The sequence below is a fragment of the Psammomys obesus genome, unplaced genomic scaffold (genome assembly GCF_907164565.1).
Source record: "Psammomys obesus unplaced genomic scaffold, mPsaObe1.curated_primary_1811, whole genome shotgun sequence".
In the NCBI taxonomy this organism is placed as follows: Eukaryota; Metazoa; Chordata; class Mammalia; order Rodentia; family Muridae; genus Psammomys; species Psammomys obesus.
In genome coordinates this window covers 2,179,551-2,187,081 of record NW_026596117.1, presented here as the reverse complement: position 1 = coordinate 2,187,081, position 7,531 = coordinate 2,179,551, and positions in this window count along the sequence as shown.

Sequence of the window (7,531 nt, the reverse complement as noted above, 5' to 3'; positions counted from 1 at the left end):
ACACACACACACACACACACACACACACACACACACACACACACACATATATATATATATATATATCTCATATGTACTCACTTATAAGTGGATATTAGCCATATAATACAGGATAAACATACTAAAATCTATAGTACAAAAGAAGCTAAACTACAAGGAGTACCATAGGGAAGATGCTTAATCTTTATTTTGAAGGGCAAACAGGATAGAATTGGAAATAGGAGAAGACAAGTAACAGGACAGGAGCCTTTCACAGAGGACCCCTGAAAGACTCTACCCACCAGAGTATCAGAGGAGATACTGAGACTCATAGCCAAATGGGCAGAATGTTGGAATCCTTATGGAAGAAGTGGGAGACAGAAAGACCTGGTCGAGACAGGAAGTCCACAGGAGAATAGCAGAGCCAAAATACCTGTGCCCAGGGGGGAGAAGGTTAGCAGAGACTGATATTTCAACTGAGGATCTTGCATGGAGAGGACTTACAACCCTTGTTCAGAGTTAGCCCATAGACTTTCCAGTTTCCAAGTGAGTTCCCTAGAAAGAGGTACAGAGTATATCTCTGACATGAACTCAGTAGCCAGGTCTTTAATCACCCTCCCCTGGGAGTGCAGCCTTGCCAGGCCACAGAGGAAGAGGATGCAGCCAGTCCTGAAGAGACCTGATAAGCTAGGTTTAGATAGAAGGTGAGGAGGTCCTCCTCTATCAATGGACTAAGGAAAGGGCATAGGGAAAGAAGAGAGAGTGTGGGAGGGACTGGGAGGAGATGAAGAAAGAGGCTACAGTGGGGACACAATAGCACATCTTTCTGCCCTCTCTACTATGATAAGGCTTAAAAAACACAATCAAAGATGAAACAGAAAGAATGTAAAAGCCCAAGGAAGGGAAATAGTGCAGTCATGTCTTCTGGAAATGACTTGCTATTATACTCATAAACTCATGGCATCTACAGATACCTGTACAAAGTCAAGGCCATTAAATTCTAGAATTTTCTTAAAATTGTATCAATAGAAAAAACTACCACTGTATCAAAAATAACCTTAATTTTGTGTCAATATCCAAAAATCTATAACAATAAAATATTATTGGCACATAAAATGTTCTTTGATTTAAGAGCATATTCAATAATCTAGCCTTTTTCCTATTATTCCTATATATTCCTATATTCCTCCCTTCTTCTTCTTGAGCTCTTTTCCCTTACATAATAAAGAAAGAAAGATAGAGAAAAGAAAAGAGAGAAATCCCTGAGTTCACAAACACCTATATCTAGTTTTCTTCCTGACCAAAACTGTATAACAGTTTCTGACAAACCAAATAATCAAAACCCACCCACCCCACCTTTTGGGAAATTGGACATATTCCCCTCAAATTATTTTTTTTTGGTAGTTTGGGGCAATGGCATTTTGGGGGTTCCAATAAAAATTGAGGTAACATCCAATCTAAGACATTTAGCTGCAACATTTATAGTCTAGTCTCTGTGTGCTATGAAACCGTAGGCTTGTTTAAAGTCAGGGCCAGAAGATTCCACAATATTGGATGATTTATCTAGGCATTTTAAGTTGTTGTACATGTAGACTTTTGAGAACACCGCTACGTCGGTGTTTGTGATTGGATCAAGCAAGGTGTTACAAGAAATGCTTCAGCATCTCGGCATCCTACAGGATGAATCTTGTCAGGTCTACTCCAACCTCACTGTAAACATGTAAATTCTCACAAGTCTTACACAGTTCTGCAGTAACATATGTATGGAATGTGCAGTGTACACAGATCAGATAATTATAATGTATATATGTTTCAATTCCTGTGTAAAGTATTGGACTTATGCAACTCATTTAAATATGGCATGTTTTGTTCAAGCTTCTTTAAATGCTGCTATTACAAATTATTTAGGATATTTACAAATACAAGCGTATGGTTAGTCAATCAAGTTCATTGTCATGTCAGATATTAGTTTAGTTTATTTCAGAATTATACTTACCAGGTTGAACAAATAGCAATAGCTAAAAACAAGCAACATTTGCTTATTCATGTATACTATAGATATATAGATGCTAGGCAGAAAGATAGATAGATAGATACATAGATAGATAGATAGATAGATAGATAGACAGATAGATAGATAATGATCATACACTATGTACATGTCTACATATAGATAGGTGATCTTCAAAAATCTCAGAGAGCTAGCCAGGCACAGTGGTACATATCTATAATCCCAGAACTTGAGGAGGCAGAAGCTGCTGGATCTCTGTGAGTTTGAGGTCAGCCTGATCTACAAAGAAAGTCCAGGACAGCTAAACAAAGAAAGTTCTTGAAGGAACAACAACAACGAAAATCTCAGAGACCTACAGAATACAGCATTTAAAGACGCTTTTATTAATTTAAGGCATTTTCACATTGAGACATGTCAGCTCCTGGCAGAACTCCATTCAACTTTGGAGAAGATGATAAGCATCGAAGAATCTCCTTATGGAGTTTGCTTCAATTAGGGCAAGCTAGCCACTGGGCAAAAAACTATTCTTGCTCCCTCTGCAGACAGAATGCTCTCCAAAATGGGCAAAAATTGGATGCAGGTAAGTTGACTGCCAAGTTCTGCCAAGACAGGGCAAGCAGCCCTTCATAATTCCTACTTCACAAATATGTCTATTACATATACTGGGCTGGAAGCTTGGTGATTGATGTTCCAGTGATACAGAGAAAATTTGGGTGGCTCTCTAGGCAGTGAGCTGTCTGTCAATTTTACAGTATTGGAAGTTGCTTGCCTACATTTCCTGCATACTAGGGTATTATTTATTCCTTCTTCAGTCTCTGATAGGGTTGAAGACTAGACAGTTATGGACTAATAATTAAGCTTAATTTCCTTAATAATTAAATGTTTTTAAAATGATATTTTCCAAGTAAATTTGTTTAGGTTGTAAATGCAAGCTATAATAAAAAAATGCTTTAGTACAGAAATCTGAAGTCACCAAGACAGGATAGTTAGTAGAGTACTTTCTCAAAGGTTGCCCAGTACAAATGGACTATACATTATGAAAGTAATTTTTATCTGATATATTTTATAAATTGTTCTTATTGTATATAGTTTATTATGTAAGAAAAATCCTTTTATTGGACTAAAAAAGGAATAGTAGAATGGTAGAGAAACATTTAAAGAGATAGTCAACATCCTTAACCATCAGAGAGATGCAAATCAAAATGAGCTTGAGATTTCACCTTACACCCATCAAAATGATTAAAATCAAAACCTCAAATGACAACACATGCTGGAGAGGTTGTGAAAAAAGGGGAACCCTCCTCCATTGCTGGTGGGAATGTAAACTGGGACAACCACTTTGGAAATCAATCTGGCACCTTCACACAATTAGGAATAATAATATTTCCTTGCACTTCTTTGAAAGTCTGGTAGAATTCTGCACTGAAACCATTTTGGAAAGGAGGCTGTTGATGGTTGCTTCAATTTCCTTGGGGGACATAGGCCTGTTCAATCTTTCTACCTGGTATTGACTTAATTTTGGTAGCTGGAATCTGTCAAGAAAATTGTCCATTTTTTTTAGATTTTCGAACTTTGTGCCATATAGGCTTTTGTAGTACAAACTAATGATTGTTTGTATTTCCTCATTGTCTGTAGTTATGTCCCCCTTTTCATTTCTGATTTTGCTGATTTGTATAGTTTCTCTCTGCCTTTTAGTTAGTTTGGCTGAGGGTTTGTCTATCTTGTTAATTTTCTCAAAGAACCAGCTCTAGGTTTCATTGATTTCTTGAATTGTTTTATTCATTTCTAATTGGTTGATTTCAGTCCTGAGTTTCATTATTTCCAACCGTCTGCTCCTTTTGGGTGCAGAATTCTACCAGACCTTCAAAGAAGTGCTACCTCCAATTCTCTCCAAATTATTCCACAAAATAGAAACAGAAGGAACATTACCAAACTCATTCTGTGAACCCACAGTCATCTTAATACCTAAACCACAGAAAGATCCAACAAAAAAAGAGAACTTCAGACCGATCTCTCTTATGAACATTGATGCAAAGATACTAAATAAAATACTTGCAAACCGAATCCAAGAACACATAAAAGATATCATCCACCATGACCAAGTAGGCTTCACCCCAGGCAGGCAAGGGTGGTTCAACATACAGAAATCCATCAATGTAATCCACCACATAAACAAACTGAAGGAGAAAAACCACATGATCATCTCCTTAGATGCTGAAAAAGCATTTGATAAAGTCCAACACCCATTCATGTTTAAAGTCATGGAGAGATCAGGAATACAAGGAACATACCTAATCATAGTAAAGGCAACGTACAGCAATAGCCAACATCAAACTCAATGGAGAGAAACTTAAATAAATCCCACTGAAATCAGTGACAAGGCAAGGCTGCCCACTCTCTCCATACCTCTTCAACATAGTACTTGAAGTCCTAGCCAGAGCAATAAGACAACTAAAGGAGATCAAGGGAATACAAATCAGAAAGGAAGAAGTCAAAGTGTCACTATTTGCAGATGACATGATAGTATAAATGAGTGACCCAAAAAATCAACCAGAGAACTCCTTCACCTGATAAACACCTTCAGGAAAGTGGCTGGATACAAAATTAGCTAAAAATAAAATCAGAAGCCTTCCAAGACAAAAGGGTCCAGAAAGAAATCAGGAAAACAACACCCTTAACAATTGCCACTAATAAAATAAAATACCTTAGGGTGACTCTAACCAAGCAGGTGAAAGACCTATTTGAAAAAAAAAAATTCAAGTCTCTGAAGAAAGAAATCGAAGAAGACATCAGAAGATGGAAAGATCTCCCGTGCTCATGGATCGGTAGGATTAACAGTGAAAATGGCCATCCTGTGAAAAGCAATCTACAGATTCAATGCAATTACCATCAAAATACCAACACAATTCTTTATAGAACTTGAAAGATAAATTCTCAACTTCATATGGAGAAACAAAAAACCCAGAATTTCCAAAACAATCCTGTACTACAATAGATCCTCTGGAGGTATCTCTATCCCTGATCTCAACTTGTACTGCAGAGCAATAACAATAAAAACTGCTTAGTACTGGCATAGAAAAAGAAAGGTGGATCAATGGAACCAAATAGAAGTCCCACACACCTATGAATATTTGATTTTTGAAAAAGAAGCTAAAAATCATTCAATGGAAAAAAGACAGCATCTTCAACAAATGGTGCTGGTCCAACTGGATGTCTATATGCAGAAAAATGAAAATAGATCTGTATTTATCACCCTGCAAAAAATAAAGACCAAGTGGATCAAAGACCTCAATACAAAACCAGGTACTATAAATCAGTTAGAAGAAAAAGTGGGTAACAGCCTAGAACTCATTGGCACAGGAGACAACTTCCTGAACAGAACACCATCAGCAGAGGCCCTAAGAGCAACAATCAGTAAATGGGACCTAATGAAACTGAAAATCTTCTGTAAAGAAAAAGACACTGTTGTTAGAACAAAACGACAGCCTACAGATTGGGAAAGGATCTTCACCAACCCAACATCTGACAGAGGGCTGATATCTAGAATATATAAAGAATTAAAGAAGTTAAAAGACAATAATTTAAGTAACCCAATTAAAAAATGGGAGACGGAGCTAAACAGAGAATTCTCTGTAGAAGAATATAGAATGGCAGAGAAACACATAAGGAGATGTTCAACATCCCTAGCCATCAGAGAGATGCAAATCAAGATAACCCTGAGATTTCACTTTACACCCATCAGAATGGCTAAGATCAAAAACTCAAGAGATAACGCATGCTGGAGAGGATGTGGAAAGGGGAACCCTCCTTCATTGCTGGTAGGAATGTCAACTGGTACAACCACTATGGAAATCAATCTGGCACATTCTCAGACAATTAGGAATAGTGTTACCTCAAGACCCAGCTATACCACTCCTAGGCATATATCCAAAAGATGTTCAAGTACACAACAAGGACATTTGCTTAACCATGTTTGTAGCAGCCTTTTTCGTAATAGCCAGAACCTAGAAACAACCCAGATATCCATCAATGGGGGAATGGATACAGAAATTGTGGTATTTTTAAACAGTGGAATACTATTCAGCAATTAAAAACAAGGAAAGCATTAAATTTGAAGGCAAATGGTGTGATATAGAAAAGATCATTCTGAGTGAGATATCCCAGAAGGAGAAAGACACACATGGCATATACTCACTTACTTAGACATATAAGATATGATAAACATATTGAAAGCTATACACCTAAAGAAGATAAACAAGAAGGAGTACCTGGGCTACGATGATCAATCCTCACTTAGAAAGACAAATGGGATGGATGTTGGATGTAGGAGAAAACAAGTAACAAGACAGGAGCCTACCGCAGAGGGCCCCTGAAAGACTCTACCTAGCAGTGTATCAAAGCAGATACTAAGACTCATAACCAAACCTTCAGCAGGGTGCAGGAAATCATAAGAAAGAAGGGGAGATAATATAACCTGGAGAAGATAGGAGCTCCACAAGGACCAAATATATCTGGGCACAGGGGTGTTTTCTTAGACTGATTCTCCACCAAGGACCATGTATGGATATAACCTAGAACCTCTGCTTGGATGTAGCCCATGGTAGCTCAGTATCCAAGTAGGTACCCTAGTAAGGGAACAAGGACTATTTCTGACATAAACTCAATGTCAGACTCTTTGACCTTCCCACCCCCCCAAGGGAGGAGCAGTCCTGCTAGGTCAGAGAGGAGGACTTTGCAGCCAGTTCTGAAGATACCTGATGAAACAGGGTCAGATGAAAGGGGAGGAGGTCTTCCCCTATCAGTGGACTTGGAAAGGGGCAGGGAAGAGATGAGTGAGGGAGGGTGGGATTGGGAGAAAAAGAGGGAGCAGGATACAGCTGGGATACAAAGTTAATAAAATGTAAGTAATAATAAAAATAAATAAATAAATAATGAAAAAATCATAAGCAGTTTTGAATATGAAAATAAAATAAGAAATGAAAGTGGTAAGCTATGCTATGTTTAGGATTGGTTTTTACTTTTAAAAGACCAGTGAGGATTGTCCTGCTCTTTGACAACATCCCTTGAGGGGGAGCAGCCTTACCAGGCCACAGAAGACAATGCAGCCACTCCTGATGAGACCTGATAGACTAGGATCAGAAGGAAGGGGAGGAGGACCTCCCTTTTCAGTGGAGTGTGAGAGGGACATGGGTGGGAAAGAAGGAGGATGGGATTGGGAGGGGAGGAGGGAGGGAGGTGCAGGGGGGATACAAAGTGAATAAACTGTAATTAATAAAAATAAATAAGTTTTAAAACGACTAGAGATTCCAACAGGTTGAACACAAGTTGTGAAATGTTAATGGTCTTTTCCTCAAAATCGCACCTTAGTGATGCAACTACAATTTCTTAGCATTTCCTCTTGTTTAATATACTTGTATTCAAGGTGTTACTTTAAATTCTTTTGTCTCTGACTGTCTCTCTGTGTGGGAGAGAGAGAAAGAGCAGAAGTGGGTGGAGAGGGAGAGAGTGAGAGAAAGAGAGATCTGGAAAAAAGGGTGGGAA